Source organism: Scyliorhinus canicula, chromosome 11, assembly GCF_902713615.1.
Source record: "Scyliorhinus canicula chromosome 11, sScyCan1.1, whole genome shotgun sequence".
Taxonomy (NCBI): Eukaryota; Metazoa; Chordata; class Chondrichthyes; order Carcharhiniformes; family Scyliorhinidae; genus Scyliorhinus; species Scyliorhinus canicula.
In genome coordinates this window covers 48807578-48824347 of record NC_052156.1, presented here as the reverse complement: position 1 = coordinate 48824347, position 16770 = coordinate 48807578, and the positions used below count along the sequence as shown (strand labels likewise).

Genomic DNA, 16770 nt, shown 5'->3' with positions numbered 1-16770 from the left:
AATTGAATCTGCCTCCACTACCCTTTGTTCAATTCCAAAAATTCAGTTGGTGAAGCTCGACACTGGAGCCAATCGCTACTCAGATTTACATTTATTTACAACTTGAAACATTACAAGACTACATTTCCTAACTCAACCACAGCAACAGTTTCAGTAAGTGTCTCTTTTTAAAAGCTCAAACAAAACCAAAACGATTGTCCTACACATTTGTTTAATTAAACACACACTGATATCCAATTAACACCCTTAAAGTAGATTCCAGATCATAACCACTTGCTGCACTTTGGCTGAGGCGATCAAAAGAACGAGGTGAAGATAGAATTTACAGTGCAGAAGGAGGCCATTCACCCCATCGAGTCTTCACCGGCCCTTGGAAAGGTCACCCTACCTAAGCCCACACCTCCACCCTATCCCCACACCTCCACCCGTAACCCCACCTATCCTTTTTTGGACACAATGGGCAATTTATCATGGCCGATCCATCTAACCTGCACATTTTTGGACTGTGGGAGGAAACCGGAGCACTCGGAGAAAACCCACGCAGACATTGGGAGAACTTGCAGACTCCGCACAGTGACCCAAGTCTGGAATCGAACCTGGGACCCTGGAGCTGTGATGCAACTGTGCTAACCACTGTGCTACAGTGGCTGATGGGGGTCTGAGTTACATTCAGTACTCTGGAATCTGTGCACAAGCAGTGAGGGCTGCCCTAAAACCTCAGTACCAAGCAGAGGCAAAGAAAGCAGCAGATGTAAATGTCTAACTAAACAAGTTGAAAGAGTAATGTGACATGAGCAGCGGCCACAGAGTTGAGCTTTTGAACTGGAGAACTCTTTGAGCCATTATCCTGGAAGATGGAACTGCAAATCCATTTAAAGACAATTGCCGTGAACAAAAGGTCTTGTCGCGCCCGACTCAGTGAAGCAACAAGGCTGTTAAATATCACAAGAGGCCTCTCTTGAGATTTTCAATGCTCGAGGCACCTCGCGAGATCTATCGCAGCATCGCAATCTGGATCTCATCCTTACTTGGCGGGATCCAGACTCGCATATTTAAATGAACAGTTAGCTTAACTAAATATGCCGGAGTCTCCCAAGGCACGAGATCAAACGCCCACGGATACCGCCCTGTGACACCGTTTGCACTTGATTCCACAAACATGGACCAAGCGTAACAGCACATTGCGGGCGTCCCCCAGGCGATCGGAGGCCTGGGAGACTCGGAGCTGGTGGTCAGGCCCTGTGCAGGGTGGTATCCTGGCACCCGATTCCACTCGCACACCTCAGCACTGCCAGCCTGGCATCTTGTCAGTGGCACCCAGACATTCTTGCAGTGCTACCCTGAAAGTGCAACCCTACCAGTACCAGGCTGACAGGCACATTGTTAGGGTACCAGGCTGGCAGTACCAAGTTGCCCAGGAACCAGGCTGCCAGTGCCAAGGATCGGGCCCGGGGTGCCCTGCCCTGCCCTAATGGGGTGGGGTAAGGGGGGGGCTCGAGGATCCCCCTAATCGGTAAGTTGGGGGGTTCTGGAGACCAAGGTGGGCGATCTGTTCCTGAATTAACAAGCTGAGCTCCTCAGTGCAAGAAGTGAGGTAAGTGCGGCTTCAGTGGCGCAGTCTCCACAGTGGTCCCAGAAAAACAAAAGTCCCATTTGACAGCGGGGCCATTCTTGGCACTGCGGGTTCTGAGAAACAGTCCACTATTCGCGCCCGAAACAGGACTATTTTCTTTTGTCAAATTGTGCCCTGTGACTGCAAAACTGACTGATAATCAGTGGACAGAATCCTCCGCCGGCGGGATGCTCCGTTTTTCCGGCAGTCCGAGGATTTCCCGACTGCGTGAGGCTGCCCCACAGTGGGAAACCCCATTGGCCGGCCGGCGTAACAGAGCATCCCACCGACAGGGTGAAGCAGAAATGTGGCACGACGGGGCGGAGAATCCCGCCTCTTATTTTCTAAAAAAGAGATTTTCCTCATGTCACCTTTGGTTCTTTCGCCAATCACTTTACATCTGTGTGCTCTGATTTTCATTACATTTGTCAATGGGAACAGTTTCGGTCTAACTACTCTGTTCAAACCCCTCATGATTTTGAACATCAGCTATTTTTTTTAATAAACATTTTATTGAAGTATTTTTGGTATTACAGCAACAACAAAATAAACAATGTACATGAAACTATATAAACATAGTGCAAAAGCCGTCTCCCTCCCTTACAGTTCCCACCTTTATTAACCCTCCATTCTATGTAAACTAACCCCCCCCCCCCCACCCCACCGCCCCTTCTGCTGACGATAAATTTTCCGCGAAGAAGTCGACGAACGTTTGCCACCTCCGGGCAAACGCTAACAGTGACCCTCTCAAGGCGAACTTGATTTTCTCCAAACAGAGAAAGCTAGCCATGTCCGATAGCCAGGTCTCCGACTTTGGAGGTTTTGAGTCCCTCCAGCCTCATAGTATCCATCTCAGGGCTATCAGGGAATCAGGGAAGTACATGCCAGAATGCCTGCCTCTTTCTCCTCCTGGATTCCCAGGTCTTCCAACACCCCGAAAATCGACACCTCTGACTCAGCGCCACCCTTGTTTTTAACACAGTGGATATGACATCTGCAAACCCCTGCCAAAATCCCCTGAACTTCGGACATGCCCAGAACACGTGAACATGGTTCGCTGGTCCTCCCGCACATTTTTCACACCTGTCTTCCACCCCAAAAAACTGCTCATCCGAGCCACTGTCATGTAAGCCCGAGGAACGACCTTGAATTGTATCAGGCTGAGCCTCTGATTCTGACTCTATTCAACGCGTCCGCCCATAGACTATCCTCTATCTCTCCTCCCAGCTCCTCCTCCCACTTGCGCTTCAGTTCCTCGGTTTGCGCCTCCTCTGTCAGAGGCGCTCCCTTCTCCTACCCACCCTTTGGAAATTACGCTGTCCTGAATCCCCTAGAGTTGGGGCAGGAAGGTTGGCACCTGTTTACGTAGGAAGTCCCGCACTTGCAGATACCTGAATTTGTTTCCCGTCGCCAATCCAAACTTCTCCTCCAGGGCCCTCTTACTCAGAAAGGTCCCCTCTATAAACATATCCCCCCATCCTCTCAATCCCTGCTCTCCGCCATATCTGGAACCCCCCATCCATACTTCCCGGGGAAAACCGGTGATTGTTACAAATCAGGGACCAGACCGATGCTCCCCCTGCTCCCACATGTCTCCTCCATTGCCCCCAGACTCTCAGGGCCGCCACCACCATGGGGCTGGTGGAGTACCGTGCCGGCGGGAATGGCAGAGGCACAGTTACCAACGCCCCCAGACTGGTGCCCTTGCATGAAGCCGCCTCCATACCCTCCCATGCCGACCCCTCCCCCCACCACCCACTTCCTGATCATGGCTATATTCGCCGCTCAGTAATAGTTATTAAAATTTGCCAGCGCCAGCCCGCCCTCTCCCCGACTCCGCTCAAGCATTACGTTCCTTACTTGCGGGGCCCAAACGAAGCAAGTGATCACTTTGTTGACCCATTTAAAAAAGGACCGCGGAATAAAGATGGGGAGACACTGAAATACAAACAGGAATCTTGGGAGGTCCGTCATCTTCACCATCTGCACACTCCCAGCTAATAACAACGGGAGCGCGTCCCACCTCCGAAAATCGTCCTTCATTTGGTCCACTAGTCGGACCAGAATTAATTTATGCAGCCGGTCCCATTCCCGCGCCACTTGAATGCCGAGGTACCTAAAGCTTCCCCCTACTAATCTAAACGGCAGCTCCCCCAATCGCCTCTACTGTCCCCTCATCTGGACCGCAAACATCTCACTTTTCACCATATTTAGCTTATAGCCCGAAAACCGGCCAAATTCCCCTAGAATCCTCATGATTTCTTCCATCCTATCTAATGGGTCCGATACATACAGAAGCAGGTAATCTGCATAGAGCGAGACTCTGTGCTCCCCCCCCCCCCCCCCCCCCCCCACCCGCACAGATCAGCCCCTTCCAGCCCCTTGAGCCTCTCAGAGCAATTGCCAATGGCTCTACATCTAGCGCGAACAACAGTGGGGAGAGGGGGCATCCCTCTATCGTCCCCCGTTGCAGTCTAAAATACTCTGATGTTGTCCTATTCGTTCGTACGCTTGCCACAAGAGCCTGATACAGCAACCTGACCCAGTCAATAAAGCCCCGCCCAGATCCGAACCGTCTAAGCAACTCCCACAGATAATCCCATTCTACCCGATCAAAAGCCTTTTCTGCACCTATTGTGATCACTACCTCCACCTCCCTACCGTCCGGGGGCATCATGATCATGTTTAACAACCTTCTTACATTGGCCACCAACTGCCTACCCTTAACAAACCCCTTCTGGTCCTCCCCAATAACATCCTCAATCCCGGAGGACAAAATTTTGGCCAGCAATTTGGCATCTACATTCAACAGGGATATCGGCCTGTAGGACCCACACAGCTCCGGATTCTTGGCCCGCTTCAGAATCAGCGAAATTGTGGCCTATGACTTCGTCGGGGGCAGCACCCCTCTTTCCCTTGCCTCATTGAACATCCTCATCAACACAGGCCCCAACATCCCAGAGAACGTTTTTATAAAACTCCACTGGGTACCCGTCTGGCACCTGAGGCTTTACCCGACTGCATGGCCTTTAGACCCTCCACTATCTCTTCCAACCCGATCGGGGCCCCCAGCCCTTCTACCAGCTCCTCGTCCACCTTTGGGAAATTCAGCCCCTCCAAGAAGTGCCTCATCCCCACCAGTCCCTGAGGGGGTTCCGACCTATACAGCCTACTGTAGATATCCCTAAACGCCTTATTCACCCCTGCTGAATCTCCAACCAGGTTCCCATCTCCGTCATTTACTTTCCCTATCTCCCTGGCTGCCTCCCTCTTTCTAAGCTGCTGTGCAAGCATTCAGCTGACCTTCTCTCCATGCTCATAGATCGCCCCCTCGCCTTTCTCAGCTGATCCACCGCCTTCCCTGCGGTTAACAAGCCAAACTCCGCCTGTCCTCCGCCGTTAGCTTAAAAGCCCTGCCTCTGGAGTCTCCGCATACCTCCGATCGATCTGTAGTATCTCCTATACCAGTCGGTCCATCTCTGCCCTGTCCACCTTCTCCCTATGGGCCCGTATCGAGATCAGCTCCGCTGCTGAAATTTCCCCGTGTCGTTGACCTGCAGGTAGTTCTGAATACATTTCCTCAGCCGCTCGCACACCCCTTCATCAGTCAAAAGTCCCACATCTAACATCGGGCGCTGGTTACTGTCTTTACTAACAGGTCAACCCAGTGCGGAGCATGGTCTGAGATTGTGATCGTCGAGTACCCCATGTCCACCACCCCTGCCAGTAAGGCCCTGCTCAAAATAAAGAAATCAATCCGGGAGTACACTTTATGCACATGAGAGTAGAAGGAGAACTCCTTCACCCTCGGCTGCCCCAATCTCCATGGATCCACCCCCCCCCCCCCCCCCCAATCTGCTCCATGGACCTGTTTAGTTCCTTTGCCATTGCTGGCACCCTGCCCGTTTTTGAGCTTGACCATTCCAAGCCAGGGTCAATAACTGTGTTGAAGTCCCCTCCCATGACCAACCTGTGTGAGTCCAGGTCCAGTATCTTCCCCAGCAACCTCTTTATAAACTCCACATCATCCTAATTTAACGTATACACATTTACTACTACCACCTACACCCCCTCCAGTTTCCCACTGACCATAATGTACCGACCTCCCACATCCGAGACTATTCTACCCGCCTCAAACACCACCCACTTATTGATCAGGATCGCAACCCCTCTAGTCTTTGAATCCAGCCCCGAGTGAAAGTCCTGACTGACCCAGCCTTTCCTCAATCTAATATGGTCAGTTACTCTAAGGTGCATCTTCTGCAATATTACCACGTCCGCCTTCAGTCCCCTAAGATGCGCAAACACATGTGCCCTCTTCACCGGACTATTTAAACCTCGAACATTCCAGGTGATCAGCCTAGTTGTGGAGCTTATTCTCCCCCCCTTCGCCGATCAGCCATCCCCTTTATTGAGCCCGCCTCCAGCCCATGCTCCGCACCCCCATGGGCCCACCCCTAGGCAGGCTCCGCCCCAACCTCCTCTCTGTCTCTTCGCCCAAGCCCCTCCCTCATCAGCAGAACATTTAGCCCCCCTCCCCCCCCCCCCACTAGTAACAACACTGTAATCCAATCCCTTTACTAAACCGAACATATGCACACCCCCCACTGTGCTTCCATGAACTAGCCCACCCAGCCAGCTTGGTGGCCCCCATCCCTGGTGCCGGATAATCTCCCACCTATTGTTCCCTCCCCCCCAACCTCCGCTCATACAAACATAACTCCAACATCAAACAATCCCCGACAGAAAAACACCAAGGTCTGAACAAGCACACCTCCAACCCCCACAGTGCAAATGAAACCCTTAACTCACTCAGCCCTACCGCTGGTCCCAAATCAATGCAAAAGGCATTACAAACAGCTCCCACAAAACGAAAAACTTTTTTTAAAAGAACAGAAAAACAAAAAAAAAAGCATGAACGTTGCAGCAAAGTTCAAAAGTTCTCAGTCCACCACCAGTGCTTTCCTTTTCGCGAAGTCCAGCGCATCCTCAGGCGACTCGAAATAAAAGTGCTGTTCCTCGTACATGACCCAGAGAGGGGCCGGATACAGCAGTCCGAACTTCACTTTTACTTAAAAAGGATCGATCTAATCTGGTTGGAGCCTGCTCTTCTCCTGGCCACCGCCACACTCAGGTCTTGGTAAACCCGCAGGATACTGTTGTCCCACTTACAGCTCCGTGTCTGCTTGGCCCACTGTAGAATGCGTTCCTTATCCAAGTACCTGTGGAATATCACCACCATTGCTCTCAGGGGTTCTCCCATTCGCGGCTTGCTTGCGAGTGCTCTGTGAGCCCTGTCCACCTCCAAGGGCTGGGATAATGTCCCGTCCCCCAGCAGTTTCTCAAACATGTCTACGACGTATGCCCCAGCGTCTGCTCCTTCGGACCCCTCCGGAAGCCCAACGATTCTCAAGTTCTGCTGGCGGGACCTATTCTCTAGGTCCTCCACCTTCTCCAGGAGCTTTGTCTGCTGGTCTCTCAACACCCCACCTCCAACTCCACTGCAGTTTGATGTTCCTCCTGCTCAGCCAGCGCCTTCTCTACCTTCTGGATCGCCCAAACTTGGGCGCTCAATTGACTCTTTTATCAGGTCCAAGCAGTCCCGTTTCTGCTTAGCAAAGCCCTGCTGAATAACTTGCATCAGCTGCTCCGTTGACCGCTGGGTCGACAAACCGTCCTCCGCCATCCTGTCTCCTGCTGAGCTTCAGCCCAAGCCTTATCTGTCTTTCTGTTTCTGCCATTATGAGCACTTCTAGTCCTTCTCTCCATGCACCGATGTGGGAATTCAGTACAGAATTGCCTCTGTCATCAGTTTTACAATTCAAGTCCAGTAGAAAATCAGGGATAAAGGTCCAAAAGTCCGACCCGAGCGGGAGCCACCAAATGTGCGACTTACTCCTTCATAGCCGCCACCGGAAGTCTGTGAACATCAGCAATGAGCTGGCTATGACAGACTAGGAAACATTACTGACATGAAGGACAGCAGGCAGGCAATGGCAGGCATTCGAGGAACGAAAAGGTGAACTCCAAAAGTTGTTTATTCCTATTTGGCGCAAGAGTAGAAAAGGAACTGTGACGAAACCATGGCTTAGAAGGGAAATTAGAGATAGTATTGGAATCAAAGAAGAGGCATACAAATTTCAAGAAAAAACAGTATACCTGAGGATTGGGAACAGTTTGAAATTCAGCAAAGACAGACCAAGGGATTGATTAAGAAGCGGAAAATACAATTTGAAACAAAACTAGCAGGGAATATAAAAACTGACCGTAAAAGTTTCTATAGGTATGTAAAGAGAAAAAGGTTAATAAAAACTAATATAGGCCCCTTACAGTCATAAACGGGGGAATTCATAACAGGGAACAAAGAAATGGCTGAGGAACTAAATTTGTACTTTGCTTCTGTCTTCACAAAGGAAGACATGCATAATGTGCCAGAAGTTCTGAGAAACACAAGTTTTAGTGAGGAGCTGAAGGAAATTAGTATTAGTATTCCAGAGTGGTTAAGGAATTCGCCCTAGAAATAGTACATCTATTGGTGGTCATTTTCCAAAATTCTTTGGACTCTGGAATGGTTCCTACAGATTGGAGGGTAGTGAATGTAATCCCGCTATTCAAAAAGGGAGGTAGAGAAAAAACAGGGAACTATAGATCAGTGGGCCGAACGTCAGTGGTAGGGAAGTTGCTGGAGTCAATTATCAAGGGTTTCATAGCACAGCATTTGGAAAGCAGTGGTGTAACCAGACAAAGTCAGCATGGATTTACAAAAGGAAAGTCATGCTTGAAGATGCAACTAGTCGAGGTGACCAGGGAGAACGGGTGGATGTGGTTTATTTAGACTTTCAGAAGGCTTTCGACAAGGTCTCACACATAAGATTAATATGTAAAGTTAAAGCACATGGGATTACGGGTAATTTCTTGAGATGGATAGAAAGCTGGTTAGCAGACACAAAGCAAAAAGTTGGAATAAATGGGTCTTGGAGTATTTCCAAATTTACAGATGATACAAAGCTGGGTGGGGGGGTGAGCTGTGAGGGTGAGGAAGATACAGAGATGCGTCAGCAGGATTTGGACAGGCTGAGTGAGTGGGCACTTGCTTTGGTAGCAAAAGTTGGAAGGCAGATTATTATTTGAATGGGTGTAAATTGAGAGGTGGATACTCAGCGAGACCTTGTTGTCCTTGTACATCAGTCGCTGAAAGTAAGCATGCAGGTACAGCAGGCAGTAAAGAAGGCAAATGGTATGTTGGCCTCCATAGCGAGAAGATTTGAGTATAAAAATAGAGACGTTTTACTCCAATTGTATAGGGCATTGGTTAGGCCACACACTGTGCAGTTTTGGTGACCTTATCTGAAGAAGAATGTTCTTGCTATGGAGGGAGTGCTGCGATGGGATTCCTGGGATGGCGGGGCGGTCATATGAGGAGAGACTAAATCAGTTAGGATTATATTCATTGGGGTTTAGAAGAGTGAAAGGGGATCTCATAGAAACTTACAAAATTCTAACAGGATTAGACAGGGTAGATTCAGAGAGAATGTGCCCGATGATGGGGGACTAGGGGTCAGAGTTTGAAGATAAGAGGTAAACCTTCTAGAACTGAGGTGAGAAGTTTCTGCAGCAGAGAGTGGTGAATCTGCAGAATTCACAACCACAGAAAGTAGTTGAGGCCAAAACATTGTGTAATTTCAAGAAGGAATTAAATATAGTTCTTGGGTTAAAGGCATCAAGGAATATGGGGGGGGGGGGGGGGGGATCAGGGTATGGAACTTGACGATCAGCCATAATCATAATGAATGGTGGAGCAGGCTCAAAGGGCCAAATGGCTTCCTCCTGCTTCTATTTTCTGTGTTTCTATCAAATCTCCGCCAATCTTCTCTGGAATAGCCCCAGCTTTACCAATATATCCTCGTAACGGAGGCCCCTCATCCTTTTCTGCACTCTTTCTAAAGCCTTCACACCCTTCTGAAATTGTAGTGCCCAAAATTGGAAGCAATACTCCATGATCAAACCAAAGTTTTATAAAGGTTCATGATAACCTCCTTGCTTTATACTTTATGTCCTTACATTTAAAGCCCAGGATCCTATTGGCATTTGTAACCACTTTCTCAATTTACCTTGCCACCTTTCACAATTTGTGTTAATATGCCCCCAGGTCTCCCTGTTCCTGCATGCCCATTAAAATTATACCCTTTGGCTTATATTATCTCTCCACATTCTTCCTATCTCTGTCTCTTCAGCTTTAAAATCCTACCAACCACCCTAATTAGTCAGGAAATCTATCTTTATGCCAATTAAGGGCTTACCCACTGAAAAATATTAACTTGAAACAATTTCCCAATGGAGGCGTGTTTCTGACCTGGTTACTGCTTCTGTACTAAAATTTCAACCTTGATTCTAATGTAAATTATCAAATGCTTTTTGTAAGCTATATATACCACATCAACCCCATTATCCTCATCAACCTTCTCTGTTAGCTCATCAAATGATTTGCATTTAATAAATCCATGTTGGCTTTCATTAATTAATGCAGACGTATCCAACTGAGAGTTAAATTTGGCCCAATTATCATTTCTAAAATCTTTCCCACCCTGAGGTTAAAATTACTAACCTACAGGTGCTCACAGGTTCACACCAAAGGTGCAAGTTTCAGTACAGCTAGCACACAACTGGCATAGCCTTCATTACAACATTAATTGCAACCACATCAAGTTCTATCTAAATCATCCACCACTCAAGTAAATGCTCTATATCTATATCAATCTTGCTTCCTCTTCTTTTCCTGGTTCATCACAGCAAGAGCGGGGGGAGGGGGGGGGGGGGGGGGGGGGGGGGGGGGAGTAGGAGCAGAAGTAAGCAATTCAGCCCTTCGAATCCACTCTGCCATTCAATCAGATCATGGCTGATCTCTTCCCGGTCTCAAATCCATCTCCCTGCCTGTTCCACATATCTCTTTCACCCGTTATTTTTATCAGAAATATATCTATCTCCTTCTTGAAACCATTTTATGATTCAGACTCCACCGCACTATGGGGCAGCAAATTCCACAAATTCACCACCCTCTGCGAGAAGTAGTTTCTCCTCCTTTAACGTGTAAAACTAGAGTCAGTGTAGAGATTGAGGCTGATCTTCAAATATTCTTATGACATTTGCTTATGGTACACATGTGGAGATTTCATTGCGACATGTGCATAGGTGCCCTTTAAGAGCTTTGTGATGATTAGCTACATTAAACTCACTTTATAAATGCAAGCACTTGTCTCAGTGAATTACCTGGGTTCAGAAAATAATCATAAATAAATACATCAGCTGCAATCTGATAGTCACAGCGGGATAGCCAGTTGCATCCCCGCCGTTCCAGGCTCCCCATCCTGGTTTAAGGATATTAAGGACCCACCGGTGGGGGGTGCGGATACGGGACCAGACACTTATTGAAATTTTGCTTTAATTGGCATGGAAACAGATTACCTGTCCAATTAAGGGTAGCGGGCAGACTTTCAAAGCTGGAAGTCCAAACAGAGACCTTCCAGCTTTAGACGAGGACCTACCCCAGCAAGAGGTAAGTAACTGGCTGAGAGGGTGTTCAAACAAGAAAAGGTGTTTTCTCATCAACTTTTTCAAAACTTCAATTGAACAATAGAGAAAGCACCCAAGCTCCATCAGTTGAAGTGGATAGGAGAGCCCTTCTGCAGAGCAGCCTTTGGCTGCACTCCCATCCAGATAACTGAGGACCTGTAGGCACTTCAGCCTCCCACTGATTTACCCCATTGTTTTGCTTTTAATTAGGGGCAGCACGGTAGCATGGTGGTTAGCATAAATGCTTCACAGCTCCAGGGTCCCAGGTTCAGTTCCCGGCTGGGTCACTGTCTGTGCGGAGTCTGCACGTCCTCCCCGTGTGTGCGTGGGTTTCCTCCGGGTGCTCCGGTTTCCTCCCACAGTCCAAAGATGTGCGGGTTAGGTGGATTGGCCATGCTAAATTGCCCGTAGTGTCCTTAAAAAGTAAAGTTAAGGGGGGGTTGTTGGGTTATGGGTATAGGGTGGATACGTGGGTTTGAGTAGGGTGATCATTGCTCGGCACAACATCGAGGGCCGAAGGGCCTGTTCTGTGCTGTACTGCTCTATGTTCTAATTGGCTTCATGGGGACAGGCAGCCCTGCACTCTGGGCCTTCGGGCACTCTGGGCCTTCATTCCCAACCTCAGCAGGGCCTGAAAATCCTGCCTCAAGAGTGTCTTTCCATTACAAAATCTAGCTAATTCTTAAATCAGGTGAATATCCTGGCTGCAACTATCTTTTCTGGCAACCTCTGTGTAAAGAAATATTTCCTAATTTTTTTAGAACTGAACCTACGCTCTTTTATTATACTGACCTGCCCATCCAGGATGAAAAGTCCACGCTTATCAAGTCATTCCGGAGAGCTCTTCCCTCTGACACAAGACTGCTGCTGACTATAGCATTGTCTGTGGGAATTGGATGGCTCTCTGATGTCGCAATGATCAAAACTATATACGATACCCCATATTGCTGGCTGATCAAGGAATCAGAACACAACTGATTTTGCAATATAGCCCAGAATATTATTTGCTTTGTTGCTCTTCTGATTTTCTGAATATTTCCACATTGTTCACAAAAGGCAGTGAGTGAAGAGAAGGAACAATGAGCTTCCTGCATGCCTCTGCTTTCTTGTGTGTTCAGCTAAAGTCAGCAGTATGATTGAAAGCTGGTGTATGGGTAAATCGGTAATCCCACCCCCCCCCCCCCCCCCCCCCCCCCAACCCCGCCTTGTGCTTTTACATTTTGTTTTGTGTTATGTTCTAAATGTTATTTTTAGGGTAAGTAATGAATTCATTGAGAAATTAGTCAGAGAAACATTTTTTAAATTTGGGGAGGGGGAAAGAGAATGTGGAATAAAGGTTTTGTTGTTTAAACGAGTTAACAAAATGGAATATATGTAATTAGAGAGCCGAGGATCACAAATGCTGCACAGAATAAAATAAAAATTCCATAGCAAAGGGGATAGAAAATGCATACACTTAACCGGAGAAGAAATGGACATAATCTTGACAACAATTTGTTTAGGATGTTCATGATGTTTATTAAAGGGGAGTTTTATTATATAGTAGGTATATTTCACTGATCTGTAACTTTGCCTAATTCCCAGGTCATTTACTATTTTTTAAAATATTTTTTATTCTCCTCCTTTTTCACATTTTCTCCCAGATTTACACCCAACAATAAATAATGATAAGTAACGAATATAATGTCAATCCCCATATCAATAACAACTATCCCATCTTCCTACCAAACCCTAGACATTAGCCCGCATGTTAACATAAACAAATGACAAAAAGGAATCAGGAATCACCCATAGTCACCATTAACACATACTGTTCGTCTCCCCCCGAACCCCCCAGCACCTCCCCCCCAATGTTCGATATGATCTAATTCTCGAAAGTGCATAATGAATAACGGCCATGAATTGTGGAACCCCTTCATTCTTCCCCTCAGTTCAAATTTGACCTTTTCAAGCGTCAAGAATTCCAGCAGGTCCCCCCGTCACGTTAGAACACAGGGTGGAGAGGTTGATCTCCACCCTAACAGGATCCGCCTTCGGGCATCAACGAGGCGAAGGCTACAACATCTGCCTCCACGCCCGTTTCCAACCCGGTTGATCCGACACCCCAAATATGGCCCACCAAGGGCCCGGGACCAGTTTCATGTGCACCACTTTAGAGATTACCCTAAACACCTCCTTGCACTAATCCTCCAGCTGTGGACACAACCAAAACATATGAACATGGTTTGCGGGGCCTCCCCGCAACATTCACACACATCTTCTACCCCCTCAAACAGCCGGCTCATCCTCGCCCTTGCAAGGTGCGCTCTATATGCCAGGTCACTTATTATAACAAACTAATTTTGTTCCAAATACCACGGGCTGGATTCTCAAGGACCCGACGCCGAAATCGCGTTCGGCGATGGGGCGGAGAATCCAGTTTCCCGCATTGGGATCGGCGCCGGTTCAGCAATTCTCCGCCCCCCACCCCGAAAAGCGTGCCGATTATAGAATCATAGAATTTACAGTGCAGAAGGAGGCCTTTCGGCCCATCGAGTATGCACCGACCCTTGGAAAGAGCACCCTACCCAAGCCCACACCTCCACCCTATACCCGTAACCCAGTAACCCCATCCAACCTTTTTGAACACTCAGGGCAATTTAGCATGGCCAATCCACCTAACCTGCACATCTTTGGACTGTGGGAGGAAACCAGAGCACCCGGAGGAAACCCACACGGACATGGGGAGAACGTGCAGATTCCACACAGACAGTGACCCAAGCCGGGTATCGAACCTGGGACCCTGGAGTTGTGAAGCAACTGTGCTAACCACTATGCTACCGTGCTGCCCTGGATGGTGATTATCCACCATCTGAGGCTATTGCCATGAGGCCCGCCCCTCTATTCTCCACCCCCGACTGGCCAAATTCCCGACGGCGTGGACCACTCATGGTCCCACCATCCGTGATACCCGCATGGCAGCTGCGGACTCAGTCCGGGGCCAGCACAATCATGGGAGGGCCGATCAGACGGCAAGGGGGGCCTCATTCAGGATTAGTTTTTTTATGCGGGTGGTCTGGGTCGCGCAAGCGGCCAATCGGGAGCACTATTTCCGCGGGTCCAGGTCCGCGGTCTGAGTCCACCATGGAGCGCAGCCTCTGACCCAGAAGTGCAGGGAGCCGTATCGGCAGCAGGATCTGCGAGCTCCACGCCAGCTGCTTGATAGCTCCCTGCAAGGCTGTGAATCTGTGGCCTTTTGACGCCAGTTTTTCTGGCATAGTAGACCACAGCTTTCACGATGGGGTGGGGACATAGTCCCTGAAACGGAGAATCCAGCCCCATGTAATTATTAATAAGTTCTAAAAAATGGAGTGTATTAAATGTGGAATTAATGAAGGGCATTGCAAAATGACATAGTTTTGTGTTCCTTGTGTCAGTACATGGTTTATTTTTAAATTGAATAGCTTTACTGATGCTTCTCACCATCAGGCACAATAGCAACCAACATCACAGCCAACTTCACCAATCATCAGATGGCATAAAATTTCATTTATTTTGATATCAGAGATTGTAGCCCCAAGGGTTTCCATGGTTACTTGATCAGATGATATATCGTACAGCTTTCCATGTCCTGTAGTCATTGTCACTGTGCTGTTTCAAGCCAAGCCACCCACTGGGATTTAATTGGGTAAAACCACAGACACTATCCTTTACATGCTGCATAATGAGCGCAGTAGCTCTCGAACTGACAAACTAAGTAGAAAATGCCTAAGAAACAGCACTTAATGTAAAAAATACGATGGCACAAATCTTCAGGCTAATTATTTGTGCATAAAGCAATTCAAAATTCAATGGATTCATTCTGGTGTGTTATCGGTATCTAATACTGCAATATAATTCTTCCATAAGTAGATCACTATCTTGGTGGTTCAACAAAGTAATACATTTGAGTGCAATGTTAATGTAAGTTTCAGTGTCTTTCAAAAATCCTCTTTAGTATTTACGCAAGAAATACATTTACAGTCGAACTTGAGGGATGTCTCATTACATGCGGTTACAGACAACAAAATATTCTCAGAATTCTTTGTATTATATTACTTAATAAAAAGTTTGAATCAGTTTTGACAAAACATGATGAGTTGAAAATCTAAAACCAAAGAGAAAATGCTGAAATCTCAGCAGGTCTGGCAGCACCTGTAGGGAGAGAAAAGAGCTAAAGTTTTGAGTCCAGATGACCCTTTGTCAAAGCTGAAGATCTGATTGCCTCTGAAAGCGGGTGGGGGGGGGGGGGGGGGGGGAACGGACGGACACAATGCGTGAATCTGCGCCCGTGTAAAGTAAACAGGCAGCAAGCAAGTTTAGCATGAATGTGCATCGGAAGCTCAGGCTGAGGTCATGGAATCTCAGCTTGCTGCATTGCAGGCATAGACTGCTGCCACTACGGCTACTTAAAGGGGATTTCAGCATCTCATAACAATCCAACAATCTGTGCTCCAACACATGACTCAGATTGCTGAGACACTGTGCAGGAGCTGTGCCAGTGGCTCCTTGGAGCACAAAGCTGTTGCCCTCCTTCAAGAGGACAGTATTTGTTCCCCCAAATCTGCCACTCCACTATTGCCCTTGATTATGTCTGTAAGTCAGCAAGCCCAGATTGCTGCTGCCCCCACTTAGAGGCTGCGGTCCAAAGCTGAACCTTCTAGGCTCGAGGGCATCCTGCGAGGCCACCTGCAGTCTCCCCTTACACAGCTGAGTATGAACTCCACCAATCGAGGGCAGGGTTTCCCCTTAACAAGTATAAAAACCCTGATCTGGGTGCAGGTCAAGAAGGGTGGAGTCTTTCATAGTTTAGTGTACACCATAATAAACCAGTCACAGTTCCTACCCTACCGTGTGTTCCTGTGTGTCTTTCCTGTTCGGCTTCTACACTGGCGACGAGGAGGGATACCAGGTTGACCGAAAGGGCTTCACCCAGTGGAAGACAAGGTGCTGGCCATCCAGCAGGCTCCAATCCCTAACTGAGCTCTGTTCCTTTTTGGGACTCATAAACTACTATGGAAAATTCATCCCCAACTTGGCCATGCTGCTTAGTCCGCTCCATAGCCTATTAAAAAAGGGGCACCAGTGGGAATGGAACCGCCCTCCCCCGTACCAGAAACCATTCCAAGAGGTAAAGAGGCAGTTGTCCTCTGAGAAGCTATTGATGCACTTCGACCCAGCAAAGCCGCTTCTTCTGATATGCGACGCTTCCCCCTATGGCGTAGGTGCCATTCTCGCACACCGAATGCCCGATGGGTCAGTGTGACGGATAACTTTTGCGTCTCACACACTGGCCCAAATTGAGAAGGAGGGTCTGGCAGTGGTATTTAGTGTCTGAAAATTCCAGCAGTATGTTTAAGGCCATTCATTTACTGTCCATACAGACTACAAACTGTTACTTGACCATTCAAGGAGGATCAAGTGATTTCCCCCGATCGCATATGCCAGGATCCAGCGATGGCCATTGCTCCTGGCTGCAAATAAATACACGCTGGAAGATGGCCCGGGAACGTGGATCCCATACGCCAATGCATCGAGCCACCTGCCCCCTTCCTCAAAACCACCGACCC

General features: G+C 48.1%; 1 protein-coding gene across 1 annotated transcript in view; it reads right to left on the bottom strand.

The window, feature by feature from the left end:
* The window catches only part of synpr (synaptoporin), a 471385-nt gene that overhangs the window by 371272 nt on the left and 83343 nt on the right, over window positions 1-16770 (bottom strand). The window lies entirely within an intron of this gene.